Genomic DNA, 16,694 nt, shown 5'->3' with positions numbered 1-16,694 from the left:
GAAGAAGAAAATATTATATTTGGTGATATAAAGAGAAAGTAAAGTTATTCATTCATAAAATGGGACAATGGCTTTGATAGGGTAAAAAAAAAAAACAGGTCTCAATGAAATGCATCATTGCAATGTTTAAATTAAAGGATGTGTCAAAATCCTTTGGAAACTACAGCAAATCGGGAGGGAGGGAGTATACTGTCACATGTTCCAGAATGAGTGTAGACAAGGTTAAATAACCTACAACCAGACGCTTTCATTCCTCCCTTCCTACCCTACCTGCAAGATTTATTCAGGACAAGGTGAGAGTGTTTAGAACCCTAGAGTCTTCATTCTGTGTATATTAAGATAGTTTATCAGCTTAGCAGATGATGGTAAACCCAGCCTTTAAAAATCAGGCTGCCTGAATTAAAAAACCCTCGTGGCTGTGTGACTTTAATTAAGCTATTAAAAGTGTTAGATATGGTTGATTAATTAAAAGAACATCTATCAAGCACACACTATTTGTCACAACGGATGAAAAATGCTCTGAAAAACTTCAGTGAGCAGACAAAACTCTCTGCCTGCATAGTGTTTACATTCTTATGGGGGAGAAGAAGAAACCAAAATAAATAAGGGAAATAACTTAGCATATGACGAATTACTGGTTGTAGTCATGTGGACTTATTCACTCAGTGCTGACAACCCATGAAGATAAAGACAGTTGGGAAGTTTTATAATGATTATGAATGGGGTGTCTTTTCCCAGCCCCAGGCATACCATAGAAAATTTGACCTTAGTGTTCATATTAAGATTTTCAGAGTCTCTTTGGGTGTTTGAGTTATCCACTGGTACTTAAGTTGAAATTCTGCATGGTTAGATCTTGGGTTTGTCCATTGGTGTCTTCTTGCAGCTAGCTAGCAAGGAAGACCTAGTTACAAAAGTGCTGTCCTTGGTGCTGGAGTGTCAGCACCCACACTTAGCAGTCAGTCCATACTGTAACCGTATGTTTTGGGTATAGCTATATAATGACATTTTAAAGTTTGATAGAATTTGAAGTGTCATATAATTTAGGCCAGAGGAAGAAGAAAAGAGGAGAAAAATATCCAATAAAGCATTCTCAGCAGGGTGCCCCCATGATTACTGCAATTCTGTGGTGTGAAAGTTGGTTGGTTCCTTTATGGGGCAGGCAAAACGATTAGAAACTTTTTCCTTACATAGCGATCAGTTATTTCTTTCTACCTCGTGTCTCCTAGTCTCCTTGATTGCCTTGAGCGAATCACACATTTTTCTATCAACCTCTCATAGTCAGTAATGTGTAGTGCCCACTATCTGCCCTTGGCCATCCACTCCTTGCCTTGGTATGTAACATGCAGCTCTTCTGAAACTTACATCACCTTCATCACAGTTTCTTAGTTTTCTGATGCCAGGCTTCTTTCTTCCAAAGCATCCTTAAAAAGAGGTCTCCCAAAGCAACACAATGTCTCAACTGCATTTTAACTACTTCTATCTTGAATGTTTCCTAAGAGCTTATCAACTATTTCAAGATTTTTTTTTTCTCACTTTGAAGCCTTGATTCAAGGCTGCATTTCTCTTGTGCTGAGTGTAGAACTAGACCTTTTCATTTTAGGCTTCATTTTCAATGTCCAGTCCTCTAAGAATTTCCTTGCAAGCACTCAGAAGCCCATACCAGTATTAATGGGTTAGCATCTTATTTTCTTTTATAGCACCAGATATTTTAAAATTGCATATATTTTTGTATGCTGCCTGCCTTTCCCATTATATTGAGAATGCTCTGAGAGAAGAAGCCTGTCTCAGATTTTGTTGTTATTACTGCTGCTGTTTCTCTCTTATTCATTTGTTCTTATATTTCAGGATGTCGTTTGGAAGTTTGTGCTGTATTTCCCATGCTATGTTTAATCTTAAACCTAGAGTAGACACTCAAAGTCATTTAATGAGTTGACTAGTTGATAAGGTATGAATTATTCCGTGATGTATGTGAGTCTCAGTTTCCTCATTTGTTAGCTGAATTATTAATTCGTCCTTAATAGCCATCTCATTGGAAACATTTAAAAAGTTTTAATAACAAAAGGCATTTAAAGTTACGTCAACATAGTCTGGATCTCCATTGTTGTTAAATGAAAGTTGTGGTTCTGAGTCATTTCATCATGGACAGATGAACCCTGAAGGACCTTCCTCCCACTCTGATAATTAGACTTCTCGCCCAGATGGCTCATTTCCCAAGCTCTGGGGCCTGGGCAGCCTTGATTTCCTCCAGACCTTCCTAAGAACATCCAGTGTAGCTGTCTCGGTGATAAACAGCGGGTGGGTACAATTCTGCATTGTTCCTTTCCCCCACTTTCTCAGAACAAGCCCTGCTGAATCTCTGGTTCTCTGCATCCCCACCACCATTATCTGTGATTGTGAAGTTGAAAGGATCATAATTAAGGGTTGGATGCAAAACAAATGTAGCAAATTCATGCAAATATCCATTAGAAGCCATGTTGTGTTGGGTGACGCTGATGTGCTTGCGATGTTTACTTAAATGGAAAACCCTTTCCTGGCCATTTCCTTTCTGCCATGGAGGGTACATTTTACCTGGACGATGCCTCTGCTGAAAGCTGAACTAAATAAGAGAAGCAGCAGGCAGGAGAGTGGCTGTTCTCTTTTTCTTCCTCTGCAAGCTCTTGAACTCAATTGCCTCTTGAGAGCAGTGGGAAGCCAGATGCTATGCTGAATGGATCTCCATGTTTGTGGTATAATCACACAATAATAGCTGGGATCATCGAGGTAGAGCTGGGTTAGGGGGAAATTGTATGCCTCTGAATCAATTGGAAGAGATTGTATTTAGTGGTACCCAAGCATTGTGAAAAGAATGTTTGCATGTGGGTGTGTTTTCTGAGACTTGGTGGGATAGAAAGCACTGAATTTGGAATATGAGATAGACTTAGTTTTGAATAATGGCTCTTCTTAACTCTCTAAAGATATATAACCCTACATGGCACATGTCTGTCTTCAGAGTCCGGCTTCATTCCTAGTTTGCCTGACAAAGCATTCTCTGGGTCTCAGTAGTTCCTGTTTCCTGGGGCTCCCCCTACCCTCCCAGGCATCTCTACCTCTGAGGCTCCCTTCTATCCTTTGAGCTTTATCACTCACTCTTAAAAACTCTTAGTGCCCTTCTGGGGACTCCAGCATCTTTCCTCAGGTAAAAAGAAAATTCCCTGAGTGTCACCTTGTACAAATACCAAGATGAGTTCTCCCAGGTTGCTAATTTATTTTCACATTCACTTACAGTTCGTACAGATTTTATTATCATGGTATGAGGCCTGAGGGAGCAAGAACTTTTTCTTTCCCATGCAAATATACTTTAAAATTCATTTGGAGACCGAGATGAAGGTTACCCAAATGTTGACAGCTGATAATCTTGTCAGCTGTGCCTCTAGGCTTCAACGCTTAGACCCAACATCCAATCCACCTTATGGAAATTGCAGTCAAGGCTTTCATGTGGTATGGTCTATGCTTCCGTTGGGGCTTCCAAAGGATGAGAATGAATTGAAAAGCCTGGAAGTATCCCTTAGTAATGAAAAAACAGGAAAAGCTTTGGACTTGGAAAAATGAATTCCTGAATTTAAGAACTTGGCTGTATCATATATTATCTACATGGGTGAGAATTTTAATGGCAATGCTGGGTCTTCTCATCTATCAATGGGGTGAGATGTAACCTCCTCAACCCATAGGGGTTTATGCAAAAAGTAATCATAGGCAATATTTCTTTATGAACACCCAAGAACCTTTCAAATCATGATACAGGTACCAATTTGAAACTGTAAATATTCAGTATATGTGTGGGCTGTGTGGATTCAGCATGCATCCATATAAAATATATGTTGTAAGTCTCTCAAAATAGCTCGGTAGGTAATGGTGCCTTGCCACCAGGCCTGATGACCTAGAAGCAATCCCAGGATGCACAAAATAAAGTAAACAAAAATTTAAGTAAGTAAATAGATATTTTGTGCACACACATACACACACACACACACACACATATATATGTACACATATATAAATGGATATTCATATTGTTGGAAACTTTGTTAGCTTAGGAATCTTATAGCAGAATAAAGAAAATCATTGAGCCATAAGGTTTAGTGTAGGGAGTTAATGAATCATCTTTACTACTTAAGCTCATGGGAAGCCAGGGCAAAAAGGATTATATGACAGGCTTTCACAGTTCCTCTACTGATAGATGCAAGCATGCATGCTTTTCATAAAAAACATTAAGAGGAATTTTTACATACAGGTCTACATTGAAGACCTGGAGGAGACACTGGTTGGTATCATAAGACCTTCTTCTTTTTCCTCAAACACTCAATTAGCCTTTTCTATATCAATTCTGTGAAGTCTGAGGTTACAGTATTAGAATTTAATGGAGCCATTTGCACTCAAAGATTCTGTTTCTTGTGCTATAAAATAGTATTCATTCTACTAATTAATGCTATTAAAGAAGATTAATGGATTTCCAGGTTTGTCTCTTTTCAGAATTTTTGATGAACATTCTGGGTGTGGGCTTGCATAGATGGCCTGTGATCAGCTATGTGACCTTAGGAAATGGCATATATGCTCGAAGTGTCTTGTGTAGAAACTGCCGGTGCTTCTAGTGTCAGATCAATGTGATTGTTTGTAGATCTTAAACAAGATATATGTGAAGAATGGAGCTGGTGTTTGGCATACAATGACTCACTGTCAGACATCGTTACTAGACTGCCGCAGATGTCATGTGAGAGACAGAGAGAGGGTAGAGGTGCACTGACACAAGACTAAACAAAGTCTGTGGGGATATTCGGTATTAAACCCTATCAAATAAATTTGAATAGACTGTGGGTGTGATGCAGGAGGGGAGTATTAAGGAAGAATAAACAAAGCCAGGTGGGGCCCAGAATATACCAAGACACTGTGTAGACACCAGGCTCAGTTATAGGAAAGAAGGGGAGACTCCATAGGAAAGATGGTTTGCTATATTTAGAGACTAATAGGCACTGGGGACAAATCTTCTGCAGCCCTTTCTGGAGACTGAACATTTTATATCATGGCTTTCACCTTTGCAGACTCAACCTTAAAATGTTAGGTGACAAAGTAAAAAGATTGAAGTGAAACAAACCTGTAAGAAACTGACCAAAGCAATATAAGTGCTTCTCCATGTTTGTGTTTATTCTTTGAGAATTTCATACAATAAATTTTTTGTCATTTTATTTCCTTTTCCCAAACCCTCCCAGATATTGCTCATCCATTCCCACTCAAATTCGTGTTCTTTCTATCAAAAATGGAGAGAGAGAGAGAGAGAGAGAGAGAGAGAGAGAGAGAGAGAGAGAGAGAGAGAGAGAGAGAGAGAGAGATTCATGGAGGCCATTTGTGGCCAGTTACTTTTTTTTTTTATTTATTAATTTATTCTTGTTACATCTCAATGTTTATCCCAACCCTTGTATCCTCCCATTCCTCCCTCCCCCCCCCCTGCCATTTTCCCATTATTCCCCTCCCCTATGACTGTTCCTGAGGGGGATTACCTCCCCCTGTATATTCTCATAGGGTATCAAGTCTCTTCTTGGCTACTTGCTGTCCTTCCTCTGAGTGCCATCAGGTCTCCCCCTCCAGAGGACATGATCAAATGTGAGGCACCAGAGTACGTGAGAAAGTCATATCACACTCTCCACTCAACTGTGGAGAATATTCTGACCATTGGCTAGATCTGGGAAGGGGTTTAAAGTTACCTCCTGTATTGTCCTTGGCTGGTGCCTTAGTTTGAGCAGGACCCCTGGGCCCAAATCTGCCTATCATATTGTTCTACTTGTAGATTTCTAGGACCCTCTGGATCCTTTTATTTTGCTATTCTCCCATGCGTCTCTCATTTAGAGTCCCAATAGGATGCCCTCCCCTCTGTCCCAGTTTCCTGGTAAGTGAAGGCTTTCGTGGGACATGCCCCTTGGGCTAGTATGCAGATATAAGTGAGTATATACCATTTGATTCTTTCTGCTTCTTGGTTAACTCACTCATTATGATCATTTCTAGCTCAATCCATTTATCTACAAATTTTGATAATTCCCTGTTTTTGATAGCTGAGTAGTATTCCATAGTGTATATGTACCACAGTCTCTTTATCCATTCTTCTACTGATGGACACTTAGGCTGTTTCCATGTTCTGTCTATTATGAATAAGGCTGCTATGAACATGGTTGAGCAAATTTTCTTGTTGTGTGCTGGAGCATCTTCTGGGTATATTCCAAGGAGTGGAATAGCTGGGTCTTGAGGAAGCCCTATTCCCATTTTTCTGAGATAGCACCAGATAGATTTCCAAAGTGGCTGTACTAGTTTGCATTCCCACCAGCAATGAAGGAGTGTTCCTCTCTCCCCACATCCTCGCCAGCATGTGGTGTTGCTTGAATTTTTGATCTTAGCCATTCTGATGGGTGTAAGATGGAATCTCAGAGTTGTTTTGATTTGCATTTCCCTGTGACTAAGGAGGTTGAGCATTTCTTTAAGTGTTTCTCAGCCATTTGATACTCCTCTGTTGAGAATTCTCTGTTTAGTTCCAAGCCCCATTTCTCAGTTGAGTTATTTGGTTTGGTGGTGTTTAATTTCTTGAGTTCTTTATATATTTTGGATATTAGACCTTTGTCAGATGTAGGGTTGGTGAAGATTTTTTCCCAGTCTGTAGGCTGTCGCTTTGTTCTCTTGACAGTGTCTCCTGCCTTACAGAAGCTTCTCAGCCTCATGAGGTCCCATTTATTAATGGTTGACATTAAGGCCTGGGCCGTTGGTGTTCTGTTCAGGAAGTTGTCTCTTGTGCCAATATGTTCCAGGCTCTTTCCCACTTTTTCTTCTAAGTGGCTTAGTGTCTCTGGTTTTATGTTGAGGTCTTTAATCCACTTGGATTTGAGTTTTGTGCAAGGTGACAAATATGGGTCCAGTTTCATTTTTTTACACATAGACCTCCAGTTAGACCAGCACCATTTGTTGAAGATGCTATCCTTTTTCCATTGAATGGATTTGGCTTCTTTGTCAAAAATCAAGTGACCATATGTGTGTGGATTCATATCTGGGTCTTCGATTCATTTCCACTGATCAACCAGCCTGTTGCTGTGCCAGTACCATGCTGTTTTAATTACTATTGCTTTATAGTACAGTTTGAGATCAGGTATGGAGATTCCTCTGGAGCACCTTTTATTGTACAAGATTGTTTTAGCTATTCTGGATTTTTTGTTTTTCCATATGAAGTCAGAATTGAACTTTCAATGTCTTTAAAAAATTGTGTAGGTCTTTTGATAGGGAATGCATTGAATCTGTAGATTGCTTTGGTAGGATGGCCATTTTTACTATGTTAATTCTCCTGATCCATGAGCAAGGAAGATCATGCCATCTTCTCAGGTCATCTTCAATCTCTTTCTTCAGAGTTTTGAAATTTTTTTCATACAAGTCCTTCACTTGCTTAGTTAGGGTAACTCCTACATATTTTATATTGCTTGTAACTAATGTGAAGGCTGTGGTTTTCCTAATTTCTTCCTCTGCAAGCTTGTCATTTGTGTGTAGGAAGGCCACAGACTTTTTTGAGTTAATTTTGTATCCAGCCAATTTGCTGAAGGTGTTTATCAGCTTTAGGAGTTCTCTGGTGGAGTTTTGAGGGTCACTTATGTACACTATCATATCATCTGCAAGAGGGATAATTTGACTTCCTCCTTTCCCATTTGGATACCCTTGATCTTCTTTTGTTGTCTTATTGCTCTGGCTAGAACTTCGAGTACTATATTGAAGAGATATGGAGAGAGTGGGCAGCCTTGCCTTGTTCCCGATTTTAGAGGAATGTCCTTGAGTATCTCACCATTTACTTTGATTTTGGCTATTGGCTTGCTGTATATAGCCTTTATTATGTTGAGGAAAGTGCCTTGTATCCCCGATCTCTCTAAAACTTTAAACATGAATGGGTGTTGAATTTTATCAAATGCTTTCTCTGCACCCAAGGAGATGATCATGTGGTTGAAAGCAAGCAGTAAGCCAAATCTGGATGGATTTCCATATATTAAACCATCCCTGCATGCCTGGAATGAAGCCTACTTGGTCATGATGAATGATATCTTTGATGTGCTCCTGTATTTGTTTTGCAAGTATTTTATTTAGTATTTTTGCATCTATGTTCATAAGAGAAATTGGTCTGAAATTCTCTTTCTTTGTTGAGTCTTTGTGAGGTTTAGGTATCAATGAGACTATGGCCTCATAGAATGAATTTCGTAATTTTCCATCCATTTCTATCTTTTGGAGTAGCTTGAAGAGTATTGGTATTAGCTCACCCTTCAAGGTCTGGTAGAATTCTGCACTGAAACCATCTGGCCCTGGGCTTTTTTTGGTTGGGAGACCATCGATGATTCCTTCTATTTCTGTAGGGGAAATGGGAGTATTTAGCTTGTTTATCTGTTCTTCACTCAACTTTGACAAGTGAAATTGATCAAGAAAATCGTCCATTTCCCTTAGATTTTCAAATTTTGTGGGTATATGCCTTCAAAGTAGGATCTTATGATTCTTTGAATTTCTTCAGTGTCTGTTGTTATGTCTCCCTTTTCATTTCTGATTTTGTTGATTTTAATACTGTCTGCCTTTTAGTTAGTTTGGCTAATGGTCAGTCTATCTTGTTGATTCTTTGGACTGTTTTCTTAGTTTCGAATTTGTTAATTTCAGCCCTGAGTTTGATTATTTCCAGGCGACTACTCCTCTTGGTGTTTCTGCTTCTTTTTTTTCTAGGGCTTCCAGTTGTGTTGTTAAGAGCTTATGTGCGATGTTTCCAATTTCTTTTAAAGGCACTTAGTGCTATGAATTTTCCTCTTAGCACTGCTCTCAATGTATCCCACAAATTGGGTGTTATGTTGTTTCTTCATTTTCATTGAAGTTCAGAAACTCCTTGATTTCTTTCTTTATTTCTTCCCTTGACCAGGTGTCATTTAGCAGAGAGTTGTTAGTTTCACGTACGTGTAGGCTTTTTGTTATTTCTGTTGTTGTTGAATGCAGCCTAAGAGCATGGTGATCGGATAGGATACAAGGTATTATTTCAATCCTCTGTATCTATGAGGTTTGCTTTGTGACCTACGATGTGATCAATTTTTGGAGAAGGTTCCATGGGGTGCAGAGAAGAAGGTGTGTATTCTTTCTTGTTGGGTGAAAGGTTCTATAGATATCTGTTAGATCCATTTGACCCATGGCATTGGTTAATGATGTTATTTCTCGGCTTAGTTTCTGTTTCAATGACTTATCCTTCAGTGAGAGTGGGGTGTTGAAGTCTCCCACTATTATTGTGTGGGGATCGGTGTGTGGTTTAAGCTTTTTAAGGAGATCTTTTACAAATGTGGGTGCCCTTGTATTGGGAGCATAGATGTTCAGAATTGTGATGTCATCTTGGTCGACTTTACCTTTGATGAGTATGAAGCGTCCTTCCTCATCCCTTTTGATTAATTTTGGTTGAAAGTCTATTTTGTTCGATACTAAAATGGCTACACCTGCTTGCTTCTTGTGACCATTTGCTTGGAATATTTTTTTCCAACCTTTTACCCTGAGGTAATGCCTTTCATTATGGGTGAGATGTGTTTCTTGAATGCAGAAGAATGATGGATCTTGTTTATGTACCCATTCAGTTAGTCTGTGTCTTTTTATTGGAAAATTGAGGCCATTGATGTTGAGAGATATTAATGACCAGTTACTATTAAGAGTCTTAAGTTTGATGTTGGTTCCAGTCGAGCGTTTGTGTAGTTGTGTTTTTGCCATGGTATAGTTATCTATTTCCTGGGTAGTTTTGGTTGTAGCTTGACCCTTTGGGATGGAGTTTTCCTTCTAGTACCTTCTGTAAAGCTGGATTTGTGGATAGGTACTGTTTGAATTTGTTTTTGTCATGAAATATTTTGTTTTCTCCATCAATGGTTATTGATAATTTTGCTGGGTAAAGTAGTCTGGCCTGGCGTCTGTGGTCTCTTATGGTTTGCAGGATCTCTGTAAAGGCCCTTCTGGCTTTTATGGTCTCTGCTGAGAAGTCGGGTGTAATTCTGATAGGTTTACCATTAAATGTTATTTGGCCCTTTTCCCTTGCAGCTTTTAATATTTTTTCTTTGTTCTGCATGTTTTGTGTTTTGATTATTATGTGGCGGGCAGTTTTTCTTTTCTGGTCAATTCTATTTGGTGTTCTGTAGGCCTCTTGTATGTTTATAGGCATTTCGTTCTTTAGATTGGGGAAATTTTCTTGTATGATTTTGTTGAGAATAGTTTCTGGGCCCTGGAGTCTGATGTCCTCTCTTTCTTCAATGCCTATTATCCGCAAATTTCTTCTTTTCATGGTGTCCTTAATTTCTTGGATGTTTTGTGTCAGGAGTTTTCCAGATCTGGCATTTTCTTTAATGGTTGATTCAATATCTGTGATTGTATCTTCTAGACCTGAGATTCGTTCTTCCATCTCTTGGATTGTGTTAGAAAAGCTCACCTCTGTGTTGCTCGCCTTCTTCTCTGAGGTCTCACGTTCTCGTTTTTCTTCTGTCTGTGTGTTTATCATTGAATCCATTTTCATTTTCAGATCTTGAACTGATTTTTTGATTTCTTTCATCTGATTTTTTGTATATTCCTGCGTTTCTTCCACTGCCTCTTTATAGGTCTTCAGAGCTTGAACCGTTTTATTTATTTCTTTCATCTGGTTGTTTGCATTTTCCTGCAATTTTTCCAGTTCCACTCTATGTGCTTCTTTTATGTCTCTCACCTGTTTGTCTGCGTCTTCCTGTATTTGATTACGAATTTTATTTGTTTCCTCCATTATCATCCTCATTACTAAGGATTTGAGGTCATTTTCTTGTATTTCTGTTGTATTTGAGTTCTCTGGGTTGTTTTCTTTGGGATAGCTGGAAACTGGAGACGCCATGTTGTTTTGGGGTTTTTTGCGTATGCTTTTTCGCTGTCCTTTAGACATCTTGCCTTCTTTGTTTTTGTTGGATAGCTTCCAGAGTTGGATGGACGGAGTCTGATGATAGATTCACTTGTTTTCTCACGATTTCCCTAGGCTGGGAGCTCAGAGCTTCACTGGTATGGATGTTAGGAGGTTAGCCCTGTTATTCTGGTCTCTCACAGCCAGTGATCTTCAGCCCCCCTGTGCTGTGGATCCTGCAATTGTTCTGGGTCTCTGAATGAGCGTTGGGTCAGGCCAAGGTATCCACAGCCTTCTGTGTTCCCTGCCAAGTCCAGCCAGGAACACTGGGCCCGAACCACGGGCTGAACTCAGCTAGATTCTCAGGGCCTGAACCGTCTGCCAAGCTCAGCTAGGGATTCTGGGCCCAAAATGCACACAGGGTCCAACTAGAATTTTTGGGCTGGGACTACGCACCAAGCTCCGCTAGGGCCTTTTGGCCCAAAGTGCGTGCTGTGGTCAGTTATTGACTCAGGGCCCGAACTGTCCACCAATCTTAGCCAGGAATTCTGGATTCAAACTGCACACTGTGTCCAACCAGAGTCTTAGAGCTGGTGGAACCAAGCGCTCTGTCCAGCCTGCGCCACAGCAGGAGAACTGCGGCTGCTCTGAGTTAGCGCCAGTGGTGGAACCAAGTGCTCCGCCCAGACTGTGTCACCACAGGGGAGCTGCCGCTGAGCTGAGGTGGTGCCTAGGATGGAACTGAGCACTCCACCAAGCCTGCGCCACAGCAGGAGAACTGCGGCTGCTCTGAGTTAGCGCCAATGGTGGAACCAAGTGCTCCGCCCAGACTGTGTCACTGCAGGGGAGCTGCCGCAGAGCTGAAGTGGCACCTAGGGTGGAACTGAGTGCTCGGCCAAGCCTGCACCACAGCAGGAGAACTGCGGCTGCTCTGAATTAGCGCCGGTGGTGGAACCAAGTGCTCCGCCCAGACTGTGTCACCGCAGGGGAGCTGCCGCTGAGCTGAGGTGCTGCCTAGTGTGGAACTGCGCACTCCACTAAGCCTGCGCCACAGCAGGGGAGTTGTGGCCGAAGCTGAGTTAGTGCCTCGGGCAGAATTGCTTGCTGGGCTGAGCCAGTACCCGGGACTCTGGGGCCAAACTGTCCGCCACGTCCAGTCTGGGTCCAAAGGCTCCATGCAACCCAAATCCTGCCCCGAGTCCCCTCTTCCGCAGCAACTCCCACCAGCCACCCCACCAATCGCCTCCACTGGAAGGCTATGAGCTGCAAACCTCAGCCACTGTCGCTGGTGCCGCTGGTGCTGCTGCCTCTGCCGCTGCCACTCCGATCAGAGAAAATCCACGCTCCTCACGTGTGCAGGGGCACGCAGGTCCTCTGCACCCTGGGCCCTCCGAACCGTGGAGCACTCCCACTGCCGTGATGTTCGGACCCCGGTGTTCCTGGCTCAGAAATCTGTGCAATTCCCTGAATTGTTCACTGGAGCCTCCAAACGCGGTCCACACTGCTCACCGCCATCTTGGGTCCCGCCAGTTACTTTTGAGCATGGACCCTGCCCTAGAGCATGATCACTCCTTTGAAAAAAAAGTGATTTTTTTTCTCTCTCTCTCTAAGCAGGTTTCAAATGCAGTAGCTTTTTGGCCAGGGGCGGGTCTTCATTTCCACTTCCTCTGTGCTTCCGTTTTGTCTAGCGAGAGCTTGTACAGGTCTTGTTTATGTTGTCACAGTTTCTGTGAGTTCATTGTACACCTACCCTGTTATATCTGAAAAAACACTATTTTCTTAAAGGTATCCACAACCTCTTGCTCTTTCCCTCCTCTTTCCATATAAGTCCTTGACTATAAAGGAGAGGGGTGTGATAATGTTATGGGGTCTGTTTAGATCCAACACAGCTCATATACCAGGTCAGTGCAGATGACAAAAGTTCATTGTATTCAAACCTCTACTGACTTGATTAGAGCCACAGAATAGACTCAGGAGCTGAACTGTGATCCTGAGACAGAGTCTTAGAGAGCTTTTAAGCATGAAAACAACAAACATCTGTGTCAAGTTACAGTTACATTTTTCCCACTAGTCAGGACTTAGGAATAGGAAACATCCTTAGGAGCATGCCTTTGTAATACACTTATTTGGTTTCCAATGGTTGGATTATTCAGCTGTGGCAGGGCACCTTGCCTAGCATTCATGTCTCAACTTTTCAACCAGGATGTCAGTTACCCACATACATGTCTCTCCCTCCCAAGCAGGATATCAGTTGCCCAGGGAGGTCTTGGGAACTTAAAGTTTATTTGACCCATATTCAGAATGGAAGTTTTAATCAAAGTGGTCCCAGTGTGGTCCCCTTCTTACAATAAATGTACTTCCAAATCCCTCAATTTCTACACGCAGTCCTGCTGTGGATCTTTGTGGTAACTGTAATCTGCTTCAAGATGAAGTTCCTCTGATGAGTGTTGAGGGACACCTGCTCAATGTGTACAGCAGCTTGTCATTAGGAGTCATTTTATTGCTATATTCACTTATCACATTTTAAAAAGTATCTGTTGTTCTATCATGCCCAAATGCTCAGTGAAGTCCAGGCCTTTCCAACCACTGTCCATGTCCAGTCATTCCCAAATCCTATCTGTGCTTTAAACTTCTCTGTAATCCGTGTTTCATCAGCTCCAATGCCACTGTATGCATCTCAGATATCCTTACGTCTCAGGATATGGGAAAACTTGAGCAAGTTTTTATTTTTTAAATTCACACAACCATGATTTCTTACGTCAGAACCATCTTCTAACCACAGCAAGTACACTGTGCTACGTACCTTCATTTCACATAAGCAAGGCAAGAAAGACTCTAAGGAGCCATATAATCCAGAATCAAAAGGCCAAGCTGTTGCTTTGACAAGGGACCATACAAACTTCAGGATGTCCTGTGTCTTTAGTTCTCTCTTCACTCAGAGTCTCAACTCCTCAAAGGGGCTTTATAGAGAAACGTTGCTGGACTGAAGTCAACAGGAGTCCCTTAAAGTTGCACCAAGTTCCCCATGCCACACTTTTCCCCCTTCTCCTAGTACACGTGGCCAGGCTCGCTCCCCTGTGCTGCTTTTAAACACCTGCTGGCCCTGCAGTTAATATCCAAAACTAATGAGAAGCTGTACTAATAACAATTATCATAATAAATTGGCCTTTGATTACATCTGTCACCTGAGAATTTCAAAGACTTTACAAACATCAATTAGTAATTACAGCTCCCCAGATTGCTTTCAGAGATCAGGGATCATTAAGGTCAACTATATGGTGTGCAGGGGATCATGAAGGGCAGCTCCAGCTTAAGCTGGTTCAGATCTAGGGATCTCTGGCTCTTCATGGGAAGCTTGAGAGGAAAGACACATCTGACATCACAGTTAGGGGATACAACCAACACACAGCCCTCAGTCCCTGTTGCTGAAGAATGGAAAGTACCGGCTCTAGCCTCAGAAAGCAGCTCATAGATTTCCCTCTTCCCTTCTTGTGGGAGAAAAACAAACTGAGATGCAAACAGTGGCCTCAGTTCAGCTTCTCCTAAGCCCCAACTCATGCATGCACTTTCTCTGAAAACTGTGTTTTCCTATGTCTTATAAAGGCCCATCTGTATAAAGGGATGATGATGATGATGAGATGATGATGACCATGACCATTTACTAAGGGCTTTCTCTATGTCAGTGAGTGATTAATTAGATGCAGCCCTGTCCTCAGGGAACTCATAGTCCAGTAGAGAAGACAGTGGTGAAAACAAATGTGCGCAATAAACTGTTCCAGGAAGCATGATGTCAGAAGGCCTAGTATATGCCTTGGAGGTAGACAGGAATTGCTGCAGAATGGGCAGTGCTTGAATTGACTATCGAAGTCTAGGTGCCTATTTCCCAGGCAAGAAATGGAATAGAAGAAGGAATGTCATATGCTTACAGCATATGGACCAAAATCCAAAGATGGGAGGATTTAGTGAGGTTGTCTATCGGGCTTGGAGAAAAAGCAAGAGACACTCAGAGACTTGATAAGGGGGGACTTGACTACCATGCTAAAAGGCATAGTTTCTTTTCTTCTAGTGAAATTAGGAAATCTTTGTAAGTATCTTGGGAATAATCTCAACATTAACTTGTTACAGTCATACAGGTATGTGTGCATCCCTATTTCAGGCACATGTGCATACAAAGCTCTGTTTAGCCTAGTGAGATGTGCAGATGGCATCATTTTCATTTGACAGACACAAGCACCATCCTGAAGATAGCTTAGAGAATTCGCTTAAAGACAAAAGAAAATAAAATATCAATTTTCTATTTATTGATGCCATGTTTAGGCATGATAGGGATAAAAAGTCTCCTGTTTGCACAGCCTTTACATTCATCCATTATACAAATAAATAATTTCATACAGTGATGTGTTAGAATTGAAAAGGATGATGATGATGATGATGATGATGATGATGATGACAATGACGATGTCTGTAGAATGTTGCATAGAGTGGAATCATCATGGAAGATGTCTTTGAGAAAATATAGAGTAGAATGGGGGTAATGAGAAGGTGAAAAACAAAAGGCATTTCAGATAAAGAAGTGAACAGAAAAGCCCTGAAGACAACATGGTGCATTGTGGAATCATAAGTAAGATCCATGCGCTTGAGAGGAGGTACTAAGAGGGAACTGGAGGAGAAGGTGGCACACAGGTGGAGGGAAGAGAAGTGTTGGGATTCTGCTCAGGAACCCATTGAGAGTTTTAAACAGAATGGTGGCACTTAGGTAATTCATTCATTCTCATATGTGAACATGTAAGTTAGGGTATTTTAAATTTGTGAGCATTACTGCAGTAAAGAAACATGACTATGCATACAGTTATAAATATTTATAATTTTGGAAGCATATCTTCAATATAAGATGCCAAGAAAAAGATGGTCAGTTATGGTGGTCTGATTGACTGCTGTGTATTTCTGGTATTTGTTGCTAAATCCCCTTCTCTCTGTGCTGAATTAGTTAATATTTTCCTTTTTCTTATGTCTCTGTCTTTTGATCTCTTTATCTCTTCTTCTCTTTGCCTTTCCCTATCTCTGTCTCTCTTCTCTCTCTCTCTCTCTCTCTCTCTCTCTCTCTCTCTATATATATATATATATATATATATATATATATATATGTGTGTGTGTGTGTGTGTGTGTGTGTGTGTGTGTGTGTGTGTGTACATGTATATATTTATACATATATATATTCCTGTTTATATCCCCACACATGTGTATGGATATACATGTGTGTATAGGTGAACATCTATATGTTTGAACATATATGTTGTGATGGCTGGTCTTAGTTGTGAACTAAACACACATGGGAAGTGGAAATCTCAATTTGAGAATGGCTCCTGTCAGATGGACTTTGAAGCATTTTCCTGATTGCCAGTGCATGGGACAGGGCCAAGCGTCCTGTGGGTGGCCCTATCCCTAAGCAGGTGGGCCTGGGCTGAAGAAGAAAGATGGCTGAATGGGAGCCTGGTAACAAGCCAGTAAGCTGCATTCCTCATGGTCTCTGCTTCAGTTCCTGCCTTGAGTTCATTTGGCAATCCTTGATGACAGTCTGTAAGTTTTAGGCCAGGTAACCCCTCTCCCTGACAGGCTGCATTTTGACACCATGTTTATCATAGTGACAGAAGGCCAACTAGAACACATGTCTAAGTCTAAAGTTGATGTCCAGTGTCTTCCTCAACCCCATTCCACTGTGTTTATTGAGGCAGCGAGAACATAGAGCTTGTTGATTCAAGCTAGTCTAACTAATTGACTTAATCTAAGA

The 16,694-nt window shown here is 41.3% G+C and overlaps 1 protein-coding gene across 1 annotated transcript in view; it reads left to right on the top strand.

The window, feature by feature from the left end:
* Ptprt (protein tyrosine phosphatase receptor type T) overlaps positions 1-16,694 on the top strand; it is a 1,134,114-nt gene that overhangs the window by 911,378 nt on the left and 206,042 nt on the right. The window lies entirely within an intron of this gene.

The sequence above is a fragment of the Acomys russatus genome, chromosome 4, assembly GCF_903995435.1.
Source record: "Acomys russatus chromosome 4, mAcoRus1.1, whole genome shotgun sequence".
Taxonomy (NCBI): domain Eukaryota; kingdom Metazoa; phylum Chordata; class Mammalia; order Rodentia; family Muridae; genus Acomys; species Acomys russatus.
Note: the sequence above shows the minus strand (reverse complement) of the source record. Positions and strands in the feature narration are given on the sequence as shown.